Genomic DNA, 21701 nt, shown 5'->3' on the forward strand with positions numbered 1-21701 from the left:
TTCGTTTCTAGTTTCCTTCTTTCCTTATCATATCAAACATTATTTAGCACTCTGAGATTCTTAAGAATGAAATGTGCTTTACAAATCAAATATAATAACAATATTATTATTATTATTGTTATTATTATTATTATTATGTTTTAAGAGTATAATGTAATAATAATGATGAAAAATGTCTTTAAATATGTGGAACATTACATGTTGTCACTACCATAATGATTATGTCACAACCGTAACGTTTGAACCGTTCGTTACGGTTGTGACTGTTACGGTTGTGACATTTTTAGCTAATTCCTAGCATAACTCAAACATGCTAACAAGTAAATGGCTAGGAACAGATGTTTGAACAGTTGTACACACAACAAAACATAATATTTTGTTTTGAGCCCCCAAAAGTGTATTTACTTGCAGATAATACGTGTACGGTTGTGACAATTATTAATGCAACATGCTGATTTTCAGACTTTGGAGCCCATTTACTTAAAAATTATGAGAGGTAATATCTCACCATGCAGCCATGAGGGACAGGGATGCAGTGTCATTTCTTGGTCAGAAATTCTGGGGTGTGACTAAAACCAGGCTCCACCCATGTGGTAAAACAACTCGTGTTACGGTTGTGACATAAAACTGTGGGACAGCATTTTTTAAAGCATGTTTTGTAATTTAAAAAAAAACTTCAAAATGAATCTAAATGTTTTACATTCTGTTTAAAAGAAACCAAACATATATTTTAAAATACACCATTGGAAAAAATTACAAAATTCTTTTAAGTATTATTTTCATGGATTGAAATTTAGGGCTTAGAGATTGGGACAACTACTTCCCAATAGAAAGTACCTAGGAAGGTAGCATAAATGATGATTTTGTATATATTTAGCTTAATTACTAAATAGTTACAGTCTTGTGTTTAACCAGATCATAACATAATCTTAGTAAATATTGAAGGTCTGAATTCTTAATTGTTTTGTTAAATAGTTTTTTTATTGTGGGACAGCAATTTGCACGAATTCGGTAGAATGGCCCATATAGGCTATGTATGTAAATATATATATATACATATGTGCATGCGGCAGTAAATTGCAGTGTGAAAAGTACACCACTCCTTATATGGACATCCTGTGAGGTGTGTTTATAGGTCACATATTCAGGCTTCTTATTTTCTTATGTGTTGTTGAGTCAAAGTTATGATTAATTTTACATCACATTTTCAGTAGTGATATCAAGTAGCGATAACTGTGCAGAAGTCACAAAATAGATGATAAAACATTTCTTTTTGTTCATAAAAACGAGCCAAGTGAACTTTGAGCTGTGACATATTTCCAAATTTCATAAATTCAATCCGATTTTAAACGTTTTGGATACGTTTTGCTCAGGTGTGTTTATATTTAGTGAAAATTATTATTTTTTTCATTAAATTGCTTTAAGGTTGTACTGAAAAAAAGGATATAAGACACTCTACATTGCACATTCTGATACCCTCTGTATGCTCTGTGTTATAAGGATTAAATATTAACAAATGTCTGTTACATTTGTAATACTAAATATCAGTGGTATTTATTTCATTATTTTCATGGGAATAAATTAAGGATAAAATGCCGTGTTTATGGTGAAGTTAAAATTTACATAAATAACTATTTGATATAAATAAGGTATTAAAATGTATAAATAATTTATGTTTAAAATGAACGCTTTTAAAAAGTTAAAAGTATTTCTGTTACGTTATATTACATCCTGAAGTTCATGACCTGTTGGTTTTCACACTTCCGGGGAAAGAGTCTCGAGAGAGGAAGAAGAAGAAGGAGTAACAGGTGAATGGCGTAGAGCAAAAACTCCGGGACTGTGAGTTTTGTCAGTGACGGACTGAGAACTGTGGTCGAGTGGCGTGTTCAGAGTGTGTGGGTCGCACTCTCCACCACCGTTTGTGTTTTTGGTGAAAGCAAGGCAAGTTCGGTTGCGTTGGTTAGCAGGAGCTAGGCTAACGCCACGGTCTTCGCTGAAGGGAGAAACCGCCTGCACGGACGGGAGGAGCTTCGGAGAGTCGTTGACGGAGGACGCTTCGCTGCTGCCGAGGGAAACGGTCGCTGCGAGGTGCTGCGGGCGGAGACGAACGAGCGATTCATCAGCTGCGGCCTGGTCTCGCTGACTTCACCGACATACCAAGGTATCGAAGGTTTCCATCACGAGCTCCAACTAAAGCGCGCCAACGAAACTAGAAAAAGAGTGCACACAATATTTTTTTATTTTCCATATTCTCTCTTTTCCATAGAGACTGGTTTGAATGTGTGTTTTCCTGAATTTTTAATACAGTTCCTAAAACTGAGATCTTGTGTTGGGTTTATTGAATTGTGTTTATTATTGAAGTTGTACATGACAGTTTACAGGTCAAGTGTATTCCCCACAGTCACCAACTGGTTAATCAAGAGTGAGAATCATACAGTACCCTAGACTGATATTTACTTTTTGAAATGTGTCTTTTACCATAGAATATATAGGTTGTTATACACAAGCCGGTGGTATAAGGGTTACACATTCAAATGATTGTCAAATGAGTTCACACAGTGTTGATTTAGTTTATCAACTCCACAAGACTCTCTCTGTTCCTCAGTAAAATGTCACCTGGCGGCGTCTCCACTCTGCACACGGGAATTGACTTGTTTTATGTCAAGACATACCGCAGTTTGAAACGCTTCTTGTCTCCGCCCCCTGCACTGCATACACACACAAATGCTCCCTCAGTCAGCATCTGAATAATGTTACATCACATTCTGTTCACAAAGTGGAAACACAGGTAGAACAATGACCTCGACAACTACAGCAACAAATCACTGCAGCATTCATTGTGTGATTTGAAAGATTTTCTTCTCTCTCCCTGCTCGTCAGACAAAGATCTGCAGCACATTGGTTTATTGCATTACAGCAATGCAAAGGATTCAGAAAATGTGCTGCACTGGGAAGCCAACTGGGTAATTACAGGCAGCCACAATGTGGAATAATAATGACAGTAATGACTACATGAACCAGTGCATCGTGCCATTTGTTCATCTGTCTGCTTTGCATAAAATGTTCACACATCCTCACTAATGAATTACCATACAGGTGTGTGTGTGTGTGTGTGTGCCTGCGTGCGTGTGCTGTACTTGTCATTGTCGTGGGATATATGAGATAAGTCATCATGAATGATTATTTGCAATTGATCTTTTTAGTCACTCTGTCACCTAAGTTTTTGGCAACACAGTATTGGCTTTTAGAAAGCAGTTGCTTTTCGGTTAAAAAAACAATTATGAAAGAAAGAACTTGAGCAGGTGTCAGTTCATTTATCTGGCAGTCTGACTGACTGTAGCAGCACCTATTTAAATAAAAAAAAAGAAAACTGAATATGTAATGAGCTGTAGGGGGGCTTATATGGTTATTCTTAATTATTTATTTAATTAATGAATTCCAGAGACTACCTGCTAGTCTTTATTCTTATGCCAGGCTTTAGTAACTAAGGCTGTTGGCATGTCCCATTAGCCTTTTGAAATTTTGAAATTATATCCTCAGCATTAATGCCTATCAGTAGGATCAGACTGGTTTACCCATCAAAACCTTAATTGTTGCCAATTTGTAGGACCTTGTCAAAGAACCACAACAACCTTATTACTAACACATAACAAAACTTCCTGTTGAGTTAAGGCCATGGTTACAATCAACTTTTTTGTTCGTCTTGAGCTCTGGCATCTTCCCACCAAGTTTCGGGGAATTCGGTCGAATTCAATTTTGCCTCTGTTTTCACCTTGGGGGGTTGCTATAGTGCCCTTGAGCCAAGTATGGGTCCGGGCACTATGCCAATATCGCATTATCTTCCGACCTGACCTGTTTTTTTATGCATGTTAACCCCCTCAAAAATGATATTAATAATATTAATGTGAAGGATAACAATAGGTTCCTTGCAAGACTTCATGCCTGGAGCCATTTCGGCCCCTGCCATTCGTGCACGGACCCCAATTACATCAGCGGTGGGGAGTGTATGCAGCTAACTATACAGCTGTACAGAAGAGCTGATCTTACCACTGGATAATGAGATGGTTAAGTTGAGTCGTATTTCTCCTCAGTAAAAGAGCCTTTTAAACTGGAATTTGTAACTGCAAAGTAAACAAAGCATGTCTAATTGTCCTCCCTTAGACTTGTTGTTACTGAGAAAGGAATTACATAACTGTAACATACTGCCCATCACTGTATTACCACAGGCATATATCTCTGAAAACAGTGTAGGTGTATGATGACTCTGTCCTTATTACCTGTCTTCAGTTTGAACTTTAAAAGCATGTAAAAACGAGAGAGAGAGAGAGAGAGAGAGAGTGTCCTCACCTACTAACATCATGGTTCCACTATAGAGGAAATAACTGATGCAAGAGACCATCATAATTTACAAAATCTAGAGGAAGAAGTATTACACAGAGCCTCCAACACATTTGCAACGAGCAGCCTGGAAGATTTTTAGCTTGTCTCATTTGAACAGAGAGAGAACCAGAGTCCAAACAGCAACGTTTTCCCATGAGTCCATAATGATTTAAGAGTCTCTATATAGCTCTGTTTCCACCAGGCGGTATAGTTCAACTTGTCACGGTGCAGTTTGGAATGGTACACCGTGATCTGGCTTGTGTTTCCAAGCTGGATGGTGATAGCTGCTTCACCTAAACAACATAACACCAGCATGACATAGTGTAGCTTGTTAACAAATTCCACAAAGAAGTAGAACACGACACAGTAACTAAAGGGCAACAATGGACCACACTCACTCAGCATTCCATGGTCCGTTCGTCTTGTCCTGTGATTGCTTATCTCAAGAGGAGGACATGCTTTGTTTGAGAGAAGGCTACGTGGAAAAACAGAGCCGTATTTCCCCACCAATTGATGATTCTCTTGTCAACCAGTTAACAGAGTGCATTGTGTTTAGCTCCGCCCTCTAGGAGCCAAACCACTGTGCTTGGTAGCCCCAATGGATGGGGCGCCAAAAACTGGTAGTGAAAGTACACTTATTCACTTATTTTGGATTGTGTATCTCAGGTGTTTTGTTGCCTAATCCCCATTTCTATTTGGCTCTTTCAGCCTGATACAGTGCAGCTCTGCTAATATGGAGGCTAAGTCATTAATCCTGAAGTGTTGGCCGAGAGGGAAGTTTTATCTTGTTAAACATCAGACAAATAGAATAGTTTATCAGGCACAGTGGTAACCTCTAAGGAGAAATAAAGCTATTGTCTTGCTCTGAGTAGAGGATTAACAACAAATTAGGGTTTGTCACAGCCCCCAAGAGTCTCTGCACAGCAGACTATATTCCTCTCACAAGCCACACACAACAGCGACGGTGTACACCATCCACTCAGTCTTGGCCCGACACATGATTTCACACTGACATGAACGCAATCTCCAACTGGCTGCTGATTACCGAGAAATCCATAGAAAAGATTCCACTTTGCAACTCATTAGAAAGTATTGCCTCATCAGCTCCTTCTCTCCCACTTCTCATCTTTCAGCGTTGGCGTGGACAGTGACAGTGTGCTGGCCGGGCTCCCGGGGCTCAGAGAAGTGACATCAGAGTGTGTCGGAGTTAGGATGCTCACAGGGGGTTGAAACAACAAGTCTTCTTGATTTGAATTTCCTGTTTACTGCGGCAGATGCCGCACAGTCTGCTGTGTTGGAGTCCTGTTAGACAAAACAGACATCCCTACCCAAAACCAGATTTTGCATTTTGGGCTTCGCCACAAGAATCTGTTCACTTCTGAATTCTCTTTCACTCACTGTTATTTCCCTTCTTCTTCCTGGTAGAACTCTCTGAAGCTGGCCGTCTGACTTATTATAGATGCAGTGATCTCTGAAGTTAAAGTGCACAGCCCTTCAACAAAGGGAATACTTATCCTTTGAAATGGAAAGGTAGAGTAGTGTGGTGCAAACGGCACTGTGTGAAAATAGAGAATATTTTTATACATTTCAGATCAAACTTATGAATTGTAGCTGTGGTGATTATGAGTGGACAGAGGTAGAGTTAACTTTGCCATGTTCAAACTTCTCACAGTTATGGCATCCAGTCCAAAAAAAGAGGAAGGGTTAAATGATGCCCCTTTGATTATGAAGTGATTTTTGTGTCCACATTTGAAAGTGTCACCCACAAGAACTGCTTCTAATTAAAACAAAACATGCACCAATCAATATAAAATAATGAGTCATTTAAATCAGAGGAGAAAAACCTCAGGTTTTCTGACAGTGTTCCTTTATTGTTTCGAGGTGCGTCGCCCTATTGACAGCGGCAGCCTTCAGCAAGAGACACCGTGTCAGAGGACACTTGCCACAAACTTCCTCTGCACGGTCGTCGATCTTCCCTTCACCCGTGTATCTTATTTGCTGACACATAGCTGCCATACATTTGCATGAAAGAACACCTTGCAGATTTATTTTGAATGGCGAGCAATACATTAACATCTCATTTCCCCAGCGCGTGAGTTATCTCTGTTACAGTCGGCCCCTCTTCACAATTACAGCTTCGCTGAAATGTATCCCTGTAAAATACAGAGCTGCGCCGAGGGTCGTGGGATATTTTAATATTTCAGCAGCCAGTAAGAGTTTCACACTTGAAGATAAACTTTGCGTGAGGGTAATGCATACTGTATGGGGTGATGAAATGTGGCTAAAGGGAAGAGAACTGAGGCCTGATTATTAAGCCCATAATGGGAGTGTAGCACAGGCAGTCGAGCTGTCTTTACACACTCACAGGTTCATACCGGTTCAGCCTGCTGTTTCTTATTACCAGTGTTTTTGGTTGTGGACGTATTGCACTATTGTCAGAGATGATCTGGCCCTAGTGTGTTATGAATTGAACTAATTGGGAGATTTACATGCACTGCTGCTGCACTTTATTCAGGTTCAAAAACGTATGATTTGCAGACCCACGGTGATATTTTGTGTTTTTATTAGAAAAAAGGAAGAAAATGAAAATGGCTGGGTGTGTTTGGCTGACTGCAAAAATTGTTTCCAATTTACACATAGAAAGACACATAGATCATTTTATAGTGCACTGTAGTGAATTTTGCAAAAAACAAATAAAACATCAACACAGATTTTTCAGTTACAGCAGATTATTTTTGTGGCTTTAATAAGATGGTTCCCATACACATCTTTACAGATGTTAACCTGATTATGACGTTCCTCTGGAAGTCTGATTACAGCAAATCATGTAAGTGCTTTAACCAAAGTATTACATTAATCCTATTATTCCCAGTGTCTTTTCTCATGCATGCCAGCACAAATATAATGAATTTCCTAACCTGTGTGTGTATGGTTTTTAATATGTACAAGTAGCAATGCCATCAAAGAAATTGCAGCTTGCACATGTGCCATCCAACCCACGCTATTTGCGAGGCTGCATAGCTTAAGGAAGCACATGCTTGCACATAAATGAAATGGAGAATAGAGCAGTCTCACCACACATTGTCCATCAGCAAAAGACACGCACTCAGGAGAGAGGCGGTGAAGAGGAGACCCTGTTCACCGCTTTTCCATTTCCATCATTAAAACCTGAGGCCTAATCCTGCAGTTACTTTAATCTCCTATAATTCTGGACCCTGTTCTCTATGCACACCATCCTCTCACTAAAAATCATGCATTTTCACTGAGTCAGTGCAGAAAGCTTTCAGAGCCTCACCACCACACTTTGAACTAGCTCGCTGAATGGCTGGCCATGGATTTAAATCCTTTACATGAATGTGCCTGCATGTCATAACTGTGTGTGCAGGGGATTCAATGCTTACTGCAGCTGTCTCCACGATCTCTGTCAGCCCCTGAACATGACTAATGATATGTAAGAGGATATACAGCAGCAGGGTGGGCAGAGCCGAATAATGGGAGGGGAGCAGGCGTGCGAAGATGAGCAGTTGCATGAAGACGGGAAACATTAGATGACTTGATTACCATGCATCACTTTAAAGAGAGACTTTGTGGGATGGTGCGGCAGATGGCCTGACAGTCTGATCTGGGAGCCAAGTGTCTGGTCTGCTACTGTTATCTGTGAAAAATATGACATGGTCTGTCTGAATGCAAGGCACATTGCCTGGTGGCAGTTCTACAGAGACGAACGCTTGATTGGAATAGCCTCATTTGCTCTGTGTGCGAATTATAATGAACCATCATGTAGAAGAACATTTCAAACAGGCAAAGCCTACTGCAGCAGAGCAAAAATAAATATGAACTTCTAATGAAGGTATGGCCACATAGTAGATCTGCTTCATCATTTCAAGTTGCTCTGTTGCCCATTAATGCTTGTCTTGCTGCAAATAATAAAGTATTGTTCCCCCTGTAGGACATGTGGAGAGAATAGCAGAGGATAGGCAGAGAATATAGTCACTCATTCATTCTTCACCTACCAATCACAGTTTAATATGTGCATGATTTTGGACATGTGGGAGGAAACCGGATAAACATACAAACTCCACACAGAAAAGCCCGGAACCGGGACGTGAAGCTTGCCTGGTTCAGTAACTGTTATGATAATAATTGAGTGGGATCATGATGGACAATAAAACCTGAAGACACACTGCTGCACTGGTGGTGTAAATAAGATGGGGCATCCTGTTGATGAGGCTCGTTTTGAAGTGTATAAGCAGCATTAAACATATGCCTCCTGCGCTGACGTTGCACAAAGCAGACTTCCTCCTGAATGATCATTTTGCAGAATGATGTGTTCAAAATATTAGTTACCTTTTCCCCACACTTGGGCTAAAGTGGGCTAAGAACACCGCTATAGCAGCATTGCTAAAGTAGTGGAAATGCAAATGGAAATTTTAACACAAAGCTCTTAATCCTGTTTAATATGACTTTAATGAGACTGTTAACCCTGACCTGCAAGTCCTATGTGTTAGCTGCTGTCTAATCTGCCGATCAGGACGACTACAAACAATCTGACTTCCTGACCGCATTTTTCTTCAAGTAATGTCACTTGCACGTTTTGTTTGAAGTAAATGCTAAAAAGACATTTCCATTCATTTATTGATTATCTATACAGTTTATCCTTTATGGGTTGCGGTGTGAGGTGGAGCCAATTCCAACTGACACTGGGGGAGCCGCAATCTCAGTTGATCAATTTAGAGCCACCAATTAATGTTAAGTCATTCTGAATATGTTCAAACTGAAGGACATGTTATTACCAGGCCTAGGGGGGGAAAAGCTGATCGCGCCCTCTTTTTTAGCTCCCATAAAAAAAAGAGCAGCTACACATTAAACAAACCATTTTAACGATTTATTAAAAACAATCACGGGATGTCTGCTGGCAGTCCACTGCAGCTGGGATGATCAGGCCTCCTATACTGGAACCTCCTGTGCAGAACCAATCACAGCTCCGAGGGTTCACCCAGACACTCACACGCGTGGCATTCAACCACGCACACCTGCAGTCATTCACACCTGGAACCCATCACACACACACAAAGTTATGGAAAGTGCGAACCTGGGTGTCCAGACACATGAGGAGAACATGCAGTAAACAGAGGTTGGGAGACATTACTCTTGGAAATGTGATGTCAGGTGCTTGTTTCCTATACCTTCCATGTGCATTACTCTTCTCCCCATGCTGTGAAGTGATTGATAAAATAAATACACGGGTAATGTTGAAAAGCTGCACTGTTCTGTTAAAATGAAGCATTAAATCTAGCCAGAGGCAGAAAGCATGTATTTTTGATGTGGTCTTGGAGATTTCAGCACATATATTTTAGACACAAACAACCGAAAAATGGAAAGATAGGAACATGACCTCCAGCTGCCGTCTTAGTGGAGGGTCATCCTCTTACATAAAGAATTTCCCCAGTGTGCAACACTGACTTAATCAAATCTGTAATAAAAGAATAGCCATTAAACATTCACTATGTTGAATCTCTTGTCAGTTTTCATGCTTGTATTTTATTTTCCCTTCTCCGTGCCTTGAGGCAAAAATGTCTTGTTATTGAGCCTCTTTTTGTATCGTCATAAATTAATTACTATTTCAAGAGGAGAGTGTACATGTGACTTTGACTTGGCACACTGAGTGGAGTGTATGAGGCCCTTTGGGGAACAATGAGGGGAAGGAAGGCGCAGCAGTGGAACTTTCAGGGGCGCAAGCAGCACACAGACCAAATTAAACAACATCGCCATTATCAACCACTGAGCCGCGGATACGGAGAAGTCTGCAAAGCAGCACTGTTTCTGACAGAGGAGGAGTTGTGGTGCACTGGGAGCAGATAGTGCTTTCCTTTGCTCTCTGCACTCCCGCTGTGTCAGCCTGAGTCACTGCACTCTCCTGGCGTGTACTGCTGAAGAGAGTCCTCAACACTGCGAGGTTGTACATCATCATCAGTCCTTATGTGCTGTGTGTGTGTGTGTGTGTGTGTGTGTGTGCGCGCCTTGCTGCAACCAAGCACTGCAGCAGCAGCAGAGACACCCCCCCACCACCCCGAATTGCTTCCAAGTGAATTAGAAACATTGTCGACTTCCTTTCTCTTTGCATGCAAATGTGCAGTATGCATTAGCAAACTCACACTACACAAAAAAAGGTGATAAGTGATTTGCATGAACACAGTCTATGTGAAATGGCTGCTTAGTGACAAAGCTTCACTCAATGATCAGCGTTGAATGAGTCTGTAGAATAATATCTTCTGCACAAATGGAGCGCATGCTCACACAATAGGACAATTTGATGGGAATCATTTGACGAGCCACTTCACCACAACTGAACCCACATTAGGTCCAGGAGAAATGATGGTACACTGTGTTGCTTTAACAGCTACAGAGACACATGCCTACCAGAGTTGGTGGAGAACAATGACAAAGTTTACAAACAAACAGACATGGTTATAAATGAGTTCTACTGTGTCGTCTTAAATGTGTGAATATGAATATAATGCAAGTTGCAGCTAATCGTCCTTAGACAGAGACCTGCTGACACCCCTCTAATCTCATCCCCCACATGCTGGAAATTTGATCATGGAAAACATTTCAAGTCAAAACAAATGGTGGCCAAAACCCGAACAAGAATATCACGTTTTGTCACAGAAAAGAAGATGACAACATCAGAGAACTAAGCTTGTTCCCTGTGTCACGTCATGAGCTCACAGTTAGTATGTTTCCTTGTCCCTGTGTACAAACACCAGTGGAGAATTGATTTATGAAACGTCTACAACGTGTCACAGAGTAGTCAGTGGTATGTCAGTGTAAGTGTTTGGCATTTTCTGGTTGACCTATTACATCACAGACCAAAGCACTTTAGCTGGTGGGCAGTTGGTAGCACTCTGTCTTCTCCGTCATCCATTAACTTCAAAATATGTTCATTATTTAAGATGACGGAGCATAAATTCAGTGTCTTTGTCAGTGAAACAACAACGTTTCCTCTTCTGTGTACAGGCTCCTCCTATTATTATTTTCAGATCAAAGCCCAGGGGCGGGTACTGTGAAGCGTGCACACAACTCTTGGGCCAGTTGAAAGAATACATAGCGTGGGTGGCTCGGTGCAACATTGAGAAATTAGATGTCATGTTCACAGACTGTGATCAGGATGTTTTTCTGTGTGTGTCTGTGTGGTTGTGGATGTGTCTGATGGCTCCCCTCCCTCTCTGGTCCTTGATGATTGTATGACTACAACACACCTGCAGTTCTCCGTCTGCTTCAGTGTGAGCCCTCTGGTGAACTGTGCGTCCCTGTTACCACTACTGGACATTCGGATACCAGTCTGTCGCTGCGTCTGGATCCAATTCTGTGCAATCACAAGATTAGATTTAGTGCAATTTCTGTGCAACATGTTTACATGTATATTAACATTTTTTATTCAATATGGTTTGTTTTTTTTGGAGTGAATGCAAAGACTCGTGATTCTCCGACTCTTAAAGCTGTATCAAGAGGATTTGGTGTTTATTTAAAAAAAGTTATACTTTGTCATCACTATATTTCTTTCTCTGCCCCAAAATAGCTTGTGAATGCGTTTTCTAATTCCAGCAGTAGCAGCCGTCTCTCAAAGGTGGCCTTGCATCTTATTAAGGTGCCTAAGGAATAATTACTTCTAAATTAATTGGGAGGGAAGAATAATGCACTTCAGCGTGGACCGTTCTTGTGTCATCCATTATGTATCGGCCCGTTGACTGCTTTGAAGTGATCGTCCCACTGCTGTATTCTTCTCCCAGAGTCTTGTGAAGTCTCTATTGTGGCCTTTGGCTGTGTCTCTGTCTTCAACACATCAAGGTGAACAAAGAGAGAGTGCTCTCCCCCGTCGCCATGGTTATTACAGCGGACAGACGGAATTCAATTAAAAAAACATCGGGAGCAGAGCATGTTTGAGTTACTGAGATTTAATCAGAGACTGCCGCACTGAAAACACTCAAGCTGAATGGCAGCAATTAAAGGACGACTGAATTAATGGATTATTAAAGGACTTAAAAAGCAAAATGCTAATTCCTGATTACCCACCACTAATCTCAGAAGTGGTCCGAGCTCGCGTATTGCTGTAAACCTTTAAATGCATTTGAGCTTTCAAGATTTTTTTTTCCCAGCATGCTTTTTAACTGCACACCTCACAAACCTTTAGTTTGATAATGAAAATAAGAGCAATGTAGAGTTTGAGGTTGAGGTTTCCAGATTACAGTCACTGGCAAATTACATTGTCATTTTATATAATGCATACAATAATGCATTTTATTGTATATGAGAGTAATATAAAGTGTGTGTGCGCACATGTCTGTCTGTGTGTTTGTGTGTGTTGAGGGTACCTGACTAGTTATTTGCCCCGGGGCGCAATCTCTTGTCAATATTAGAATATTGAATATTTTATGATTTTATTGTACTTTAATCATTGCTTTTTCCTTACCGTAGCAAACTATTACGCCATTAGATAAATTTTTGGTCACATGATTAGGCACAGAGGACACCGATTACAGTAGCAGAAGTGACATCTGGTATTGTATGGTCCATCTGTTTCAAGAGTCGACAGTTCAGAGGTGTATATTTTCTCTTTTTTGGACCATTCTCTGTAAACACAAGAGACGGTGTGTGTAAATATCTCAGTAAATCATTCATTCATTCATCTTTCTACCGCTTTATCCTCCACATGAGGGGTGTCGGTGCCAATCCCAGCTGACATAGGTTGGGGGTACACCCTGGGCAGGTCGCCAGTCCATCACAGGGCCAGATATAGAGACAAACAACCATTCACTCTCACACTCACACCTACGGTCAATTCAGAGTGTCCAATTTGACTAATCCCCAAATTACCATGCCATACTCGAAATTATTTGAATCACCCTTTTCCCCCATCGGTTTGAACTTCACCAGGTTGTTTTGACCATGTCTAAATGCATTTAGTTGCTGCCATGTGATTGGCTGATTAGATATTTGCGTTAAGTAACAGTTTAGCGAGTACAGTGGGTGGTGAGCATACATACAAGCGTCACATCTCTGTCTGCCATTACTTTACCTGCCAAATTTAACATCTTCAGCTTTGAAGAACTCCTTTGCACGGAGTTTAATGTTTGTGAGAAAACGGTGTTATCAAAAACTCTCACAACAAGAGCAAGAGATACTGAATGTCGTCCTTCCAGTGTGGACATATGCTGTGAAATCAAAAATCAAAGATTGCTTGCATACAACAACGGGGAAGTAGCACAGAAAGTCTGTTCTAAGTGCCTCTGCAGTGAGTCACAGCATGTTTCAGGCTTTTCACACAACATAATTCCCCCCCGACGAAATCATCAATCCACAAAGGACACAGCGTTCAAGCCTCTCTGCACCTTGTGTTATCTCAGCAAATGTGACCTTGATCTGTTGATTCTTATCTTCAGTTGTTTGAGATTTAAAAGCGCCCATTGAATCATGTCAGTCATTTTAATGTCGTGATTGTCCTTTGTGGATTTTGTTGCGTTTTGGGGCAAGCTCAGATAATTAAATTTCCCAACCTCACACAGTCAGCTCTACCAGGGAGGTTTGGGGAAATTAAAATCTTCCCTGTGCAGTGAATCAATATAAAAACAATCCTTCTCTTAAAATGTGCTCGACATGCACGGAAACACAATTAACCTACTGCAAAAAATTGATTTGGTCCACTTCAGCTTATCTCCTTTGGCATGGCCAGGCTTTTACATGCCCACTGGGAAGATCAAAAGTTTTTTTTCTTGCTTTAAAACCTGACAACATCCCAGGATTAGCACAGATTTTTATCTTCACCAAGCAATTACCTGCTATGGTAATCAATGTCGAGCTGCTGTCTTTAATAGTCAGTGGTATTGCTTCCTCTGCAGGCTGCACAAATTACAGTGATTTATCACAGCACCACACTGCACTGCCAGCAATGCTGACTCCATTCACACACACACACACATGCATTCATGCTGATGCTAATGTGGTAGCTGCTAACTAGCTCTCTGTATCCTGGTGGGGACTTGTTTTAAAGATTAAATCAAGAGGATCACATTTATTAAACTAACAAGAGCAGGGGAGTATTGACAGGTTCTCTAGTTTATTCCGGCAGATGCACAGACTCACAAGTGGCAACAGGTTGTGACGTCGCCCATAAGAATCTTAACTCCCATTTTGAAGCCTCATCATTTGAGTCATTTTTGCATCACCTGCAACCAGGCTCCCATTGGACAATAACAACTGTCAATCACACTGGTGTCCACTCACATGTGTCCTCCTGAAAGACTATTTTTTTAAAGTATATAGGTTCTTATCTTATATGCAATAAATCTAAATCTATGCATGAACCCTCGTTATGCATGAACCCTCATGAGATGAAGTAGGTGAGCGAGAGAATGGCTGGACAGGGTTGGAGGTCAAAGCATAAGCCCCTGAGAAACTAATGAAGTCTGGGACCAAAGCGTCTTCTCAAGTGATGTTCATTGAACACATCTGTGCTCTCTCTCTCTCTCTCTTCCCACTCTCCCCCTGAATCTTTTATGGACGTGCAGCAGCTCCAGGAGAAAATCAATAGCAATAGCAGTTGCACCTGTTTCTGTCTCTAGGCAACACCTAACAATTCTTGCACAGAGACCTCACATATGACATTGTTATGACCAATGAGTGTTTAAACCCAGAATCTGAACTCAGACTCAGGTGATGACGGCTGCGTGTGGAGTTGAGCAGCTGATGGCAGGTGAGGGTGGGTGATAGCAGCTGAGGGTGGGTGATGGCAGCTGAGGGTGGGTGATGGAAGGTGATTCAATGCTGGGTGATGATGAGTAGCAGCCAGGTTGACGGGGTGAGGATTGATCCCGGAGCGCAGAAGCAAATCATGAAGAAGCCATAAACACACTGACGTCTTAGTATGTGTACCACACTGTTAGACTGCATCATCAGGGATTAGAAACTGAGTTAGAAACTGAATGCAGATGAAAGTTAAGCTCAGGCAGGCAGGCGCACTGCTCTGTTGCACCTATAGCTGTCGTTCCTCAGCTGTTCATCAGCCTCAATGACACTGCGACGCCCCCCTCCTCATTACCCAATCATCTTCTTGCTGTCTTTCTTTAAATATGTTGTCTCTATCTGCCTTAGATCTCTCGCCCCGCTGTCACGCACGCCCTCCACTTCCCCATCACCACCAGGTCTTTGCCGTCTCTTCTGATCAATCATTCCTCATCCTTCATCAGTCTCATCAGGTCACCGGCCATCATTACCACCCGTATAATTATTACAGCTGCGAAAATAGCTCTCTTTTTTTTTTCTTTTTTTTTCAGATTCCGCCTGGACGTAAAATCTACTGTGAGAGGTGTCGCTTGTAATATATGTAATATTGCTGGTGCAATGACAGCATCGAGATCAACAGATCTTTTCGCCGTCTATTTTTGCTGATAACCACGCCTGAAAAATAGATGAGACGCCAAAACTCAAAACTAGACGCGCCTCAGGCGTGCAGTGTGAAAACTCTTATCTGAATTAGAGACATGCCACTTTCACCAGTGTGAAACTAGCGTCAGAAGCAGATGTCCTCAGCTCAGCTATCCCCAAACTTGTGTCCAAGCACCAAAGACTTTTTACGACTACCGACACATTATTTCATATATGAAAATAATGTGCAGAGACAATTTCAAGACACGCTGAGGGGCGACATCAAACCTCACCAGCCCAACGCCAAAATACACAGCAGTTACTTGACTGATGAAGTACCTTTTGTTAAAATTTGAATTGACAACTCACTCATTTTTGCAGCTACAAATTAAACCCTCGGCATAACTAATTTGTTCGGTGCGACAAAATCTCACACATGACTGTCTCATTGAATGATGATGAAATTCAGAAAATTTGGCTGTAAGCTGATGGCGTGGAGCCTCACTGGAGCTCAACTGTCCCTCCTTCAACAATCAGAGAATTTAATGGTTTGTCAAAATGATCAGCTTCGTTCTCTGGAGGCCCCTCTCCAAAGAAATGGCCCTCATGCGGGTGAGCTGATGCAGTCGGGTGGTGGAGTAGAGAGGAGCAGGTGAGTGCCACACAACCAACCACAGACACTCAGAGAAAAAAGAGACACAAATACTGGAAACATAATTTTAACAGAGACATTTCATCACAAGAGCACAGACAGGAAAAGTCACAACAGGAAATAATCTAAATAATTCCTTTTATGGCGGGCTGAACGCACAGTGGAAAATAAGAGAGTGGTGCAGACAGAGTCGTCTTTGGGAAACAGAGCAGCTTCTGCTTTATCAAAACTGTTGTTCATAAAGCCATGGCAGCAATAAACTGTAAATCACTGATAAGTTAGAGGTTTAAAAATGACTTCTGCATATAAGCATTCATATTATAACTTTTTGTTGTAGGACAGTTATATGAACCATGTTTTAATTTTATGATATTCTGAATACAGTAGAGGCTAAATACATTGCAGCTCCTTATGTAACAACATGTAAATAACAGCTAACCCACGATAAACCCAGTCATTAAACAGTCTTGTCTATATCTGACACTAATTACAACTGCACATATTGGCAAGAAGATTGGTACATTACAATGCGTAGTGCTTATCTATGTTCTGTTCTCAGAGTGAAACAGTTATTCCATTTCTTTTAGAGCCAACGGACAACTTTCATATCCCCAGTGATTCCTGTTTGGTTGCAGACATGAAGATGCAGCAGTGCCAAGATGCTGGTAAGGATGCAGGTATGGTACTTTTCCTCAGAGCTGGCATTGTGTTATGTCATAAAAAAAAAATGGATGGACACTTCTCGGACAAATCTCTTGTTATTGATACGAAGCAACACAAGTGCTTTATGTGATAAATCACATAAGCCAAGAGAGTAATACAGTAAGAGCAAGACTTAGTTTGGACTATACAGAGTGTGTCTATACCTGTTAATTTTATCTTAAAGACATTTTGATCTTATCTCAGAGATTTGATTTGATAATTAAAAGATGTTTGTATTCCGTGTTGAATTAATAATAAAAAAGTAATCTTACGTTTAAGTGGTAGTTTAATCATCAGCTACTTCCTTGGTGCAAAACTAACATATAAACGAACTAAACTGAACATAAAAGTAAACAAATCATATTTGATATAGTATTTCTAACTACATTTGATGCCAAAAAAGAGAAAAGAAATTGGTTTCAACCTCATATCATTTCTCCCTTTTCACATTTGTTGACTTGCAAGCCCTCTGGCAGCGTTGTCTCCATGACGTCTTCTTGATGTGTTTACAGTGTGTGGGTGAATTACATCAGGTCCTGTTCTGTATGGTGAGCATGAGCTGGGAATACGAGCAGATTCATGAGCTCTTTTCCCCACAACAGAGGGCACAATGAAGCACATTGTCCGCACTATTCAGAAATCCAAGTATATCAGTGGATGAAGACGACCCAGACCAAATCCACGGCTCGCGACTGCGACACCGTCTCTGGTTGAAGTCTCAAGGGGCGAGGGATCAGCTGTGTGTGTGTGTGTGTGTCAGCAGCCAAATTCATTTCTTCCAGCTTGTAATTCTCATGTTCTAGACACAGAGAATAAACAGAGAGCCTGCTTTGCGAGTCTCATGTTAGAATGAAAATGAGGGTTGCTGATTAAGTGCACGCACATGAACAGAATGTGCCTTCACTTCCAGGAAAAAAAGGAGAAGAGATTTCTGATTAAATTAATCAGATTGATGTCGCTGCCAAGACTACTGTTGTTCATAACCTTGTCTCTGTCGCAGTGAAATGTTGTCAAGTTGATCTTGTTTAGCTGGAGTGCTGGAGTCTGTTTTCTTCACTTTTTTTCAACACTGAATTTTGTTCACATAAGGCTTGATGGTCTCAGCCCTTGTTGTTGAAGCCACCACTGCTAAAACATGAATCACAGCTATAAAACATATCGTATAAGAGTAGGAGTCACAGAGTGCACAGTCAAGTTTAGTCACAGTCAGTTTGGCCATTGTCATTTTAGGTTTTCTGACACCAGGCGGTGGAGCTTGGGAGGAAGTGAAAGTAGCTACTGAAAATACACTCTTTGGTAAATCATCTTTACATCATAAACTGTACATTTATATCATGTATAAAAGTGGTCTAGTTTGCTGAAAGTAATACAACCTGGAAGTAGCAATATATTGAACAGCTACCAGGGAGAGACTTGAATGGGATTTGAATGGAAGTCTAATGGAAAATGTCTGTACTTCTCACTTGATTTACAACGTCAGTAAACATTTCACTGGAGAAGTTCATGGTGTCAATCACTAGTTTAACTAGTGGTGATTTACCAGTGTAAATGACTGTTGGTTTCATCCTAGTCACAAGGCTTCAAAAGATTCTTCTGGGTGACATCACAACTGGGTTCCACTTGACTCGCACATAAACACACCATCCATGAGAATCCAAGTTTCAGAGTAAATATATGATGTTTTACTTACAGGATGGAAGCGTTTACACCGTCTGTCAACATGGATTCAAACAGAGCGGAAAGAAGCTCCTACATCTAAGCAGAGGGTGAATCGCCTATCCACTGTTTACAGAGACGAGAGAGGGACCTTTTCACAGTTTAACTGTGGATTTCCTCACGGGAACTCTGCTCCGTACGAACGTGCATTCCAGCCCAAGTTTCTGCAATGTTAACATTTACTTAGCTGCAGGTGGGGTGTTAGCAAAACACTGTGAGATGGGAACAACATCCCAATATGCTCCCCCATCCTCACCCACAGGTTCTTCTTTTGCAGCTTTGCCTGGAGTGGAGGAACTCTCGCTGCTTCTGCTCCAGAGAAGATGTGAGTTAATGGGACAATTTGCAGTCACATCACAACACGACAGGTGGCTTTGTGGGATTTTTTTTTCTTCTCTCAAGCGCTCACATGCTCACGAACAAGCAGCTTGGGGGGCTTTTGCGCACCAGTAGCGATGTGTTGAGTGCTCAGATAGGAGCTGAGAAATATGTGAGATCCTCCACTGGATCAAAGCAGCCATCACTCTGGCTCTGTCAGGAAAGACAAAATGCAGACTCTTACATCTGGCCCGCTGGCTGCTGCTGTAAAACCTCAAACCTGCTTCTGACATCTTTGTTATCTCTGTCGTCACATTAGTTCTTTCATCCTCTCTCTTTTTTCTTACATTATAACAATATAATATAATATCGAATGAGAGTTTGGAGAGTATCGGGGCTTGCAAGAGCCACAGGAAGAGTGAAGGTGATTCTCATCTTTGTGAGAGTTTACATATTCAGGGTTGTGGATATATACTGAAAATGCCTTTTCTTTGCCAAACAAAATAAAGCCTGGGGATGCTGAGAATACTGTATAGAAAACTGTCTGACAGTGTTAAAGCCTTTATATGTATGCACACGTGATCTGTATATTGAATTAAAAGAAGACAGGGACCTGGTAGTGCTGTGTGTGTGTGTGTACCTGGTATTCCTTATGTTGTGGAGACCTAAATCTGCTTACACTCACATTTATGGGGACTTATATTCCTTATGGGGACACAAATCAAGTCCCCTTAATGTAAATTACAGCATTCTAAGGTGAAGAAGATGTTTTTAAGTTTAGGGTCAGTGTTATGATTAGACCAGTAAGTCTAAAATGAATGGAAGTCAATGCAATGTCCTCTGAAGTCATGGAAACCGGTGTGTGTGTGTGTGTGTGTGCGCGCACGCGGGGAGTTAGTGGCGCGTCATACTAATGGGATCTGATCGCCTCTGGTGTCACTGAGGTAGCAGAATTGTCCCTTCATGCCAGTGCATGTTTCTTTATTCAGCGTATAGAGCATGAACAGCTGACAATGGCCCCTCCCATTTTCTCTTGAAGTCAAAGAGTAAAGCTCTTCAAGAAGCATGCAAGAGCACTTTGGCAGGAACAAATGGAATACTGCTCCATTTTTTATGCTTTTGCATGAAATGATCACAATATAATGTACCAAAGACAAAAACATAGATGAGAATAACTACCTCCAAAAAAAGTATTTGCATTAATGTTGGATAATAGGTAGGTGATTCCTGGACTAACTGCGTCTGTCTCCTGTCTGGATGGTAGAATAATATGTGTACACAAGTGATTAAAAATACATTAGTGAGAGCAGCCATCTTCTGACTTCATACTCTGTCGCTCCCGTGGGATCTGACGGCTAATGCATGAAATAAACCAGTATTTGTTTTTTGTTTTTTTTTTCTTTGCAGGTAGCTTCAGTCCCCATGAGAGGTTTGCTGTTAATGACTTAGCAGAGAGCGAGTGTGGGTGGGTGTAGTGGGTGGGCTGGGAATAAAAGCAAGAACAGGAGCTAATCACCAAAGGCTAATTAGTCTTTCAAATTTATGCAATAAGGTTTCTGGTCTGCAGAGATTCCACACAATTTCAGTGTATCTCGGCCAGTGACAGTGTTGTTTATTACTGTCAAGTTATCGGTGTGTTAGTTTTTATATGCAGGAGTAAAACTGCCGTTAAGAAAATGATTCTTTCTTCTTTTTCCGCACACACACAATTAGATGAGAAGATCCACACCACTCTCAAAACACGCTTCCCATTTGTTTAGCAAAAAATTAATTCTGCAGATCACTGCATAGTAAAATGACAAAATGGTGCCTTCACACTTGTGCTTGATCAAATGACGTTGCGATGCACACGCAGGTCTTTATCGACATCAGTGGGGACGTAAGACCAGGGTGAACGCGTTCGTGTCTTATTTGTCTGCTCTTTTTTTTTGCATTCATCTTCCGGCCGTTTGTATGAATGTTTGCAGCAATCCTTACATTTTAAAATGTGGGACGAGCCACGTGGTTGGTAGAGTAGTTCGCGCTACAACACAAGGACCTGGGTTTGCAACCCGGTGGTAGAAGATCATTTCATCAGTCGGATCATCTAAACAATCAATTTATAGAAAGACTGACGTAAAATATGTTCTCCCATTATCAGTGAGGGCTACTGAGGTGTAGTTTTTTTCTTTCTCCCACTCAGTTTTCATCGTTTCATCCATGACGTCACAAAAAAACCTCCACTACATAAAGGAATGGTGTGGAATTGGCTTTGCTGAACATTAGAGGCGCTGTCTTGTCATGATTAAACTTAGCCGTTTCCAGTCATAACTATTTTAAGCTAAGCTAAGCAAGACTATATCCCTATCCAAGAAAGGCTAAAGTGAATTCCCTCCCAAAAAGAATTTTAATATCCCGTTACGTATCAATGTTCCTCTTGTGCCGTGTATCGATGCGTTTGCAACATGAAACCTGCTCTGAGCCATGTTTCCAGGACCTGCTTTCTGTGCCTTAACAGTTGATATTGAAGACC

General features: G+C 41.2%; 1 long non-coding RNA gene across 8 annotated transcripts; it reads left to right on the forward strand.

Annotated features, from left to right (window-relative positions):
* The first annotated feature begins 1405 nt into the window (after positions 1–1405).
* On the forward strand, positions 1406–19801 carry LOC122778880. Of its 8 annotated transcripts, none has more exons than XR_006361470.1 (6): positions 1406–2161; positions 15529–15632; positions 15711–16453; positions 17041–17130; positions 17668–19064; positions 19149–19801. It is a non-coding gene; the product is annotated as an uncharacterized LOC122778880 (long non-coding RNA). The 8 variants fall into 8 exon arrangements; XR_006361468.1 differs by having other exon boundaries at positions 17668–18451; positions 18848–19801; XR_006361471.1 differs by having other exon boundaries at positions 17668–17703; positions 18848–19801.
* The last annotated feature ends 1900 nt before the right edge of the window (positions 19802–21701 follow it).

The sequence above is a fragment of the Solea senegalensis genome, linkage group LG12 (assembly GCF_019176455.1).
Source record: "Solea senegalensis isolate Sse05_10M linkage group LG12, IFAPA_SoseM_1, whole genome shotgun sequence".
NCBI classification, from domain to species: domain Eukaryota; kingdom Metazoa; phylum Chordata; class Actinopteri; order Pleuronectiformes; family Soleidae; genus Solea; species Solea senegalensis.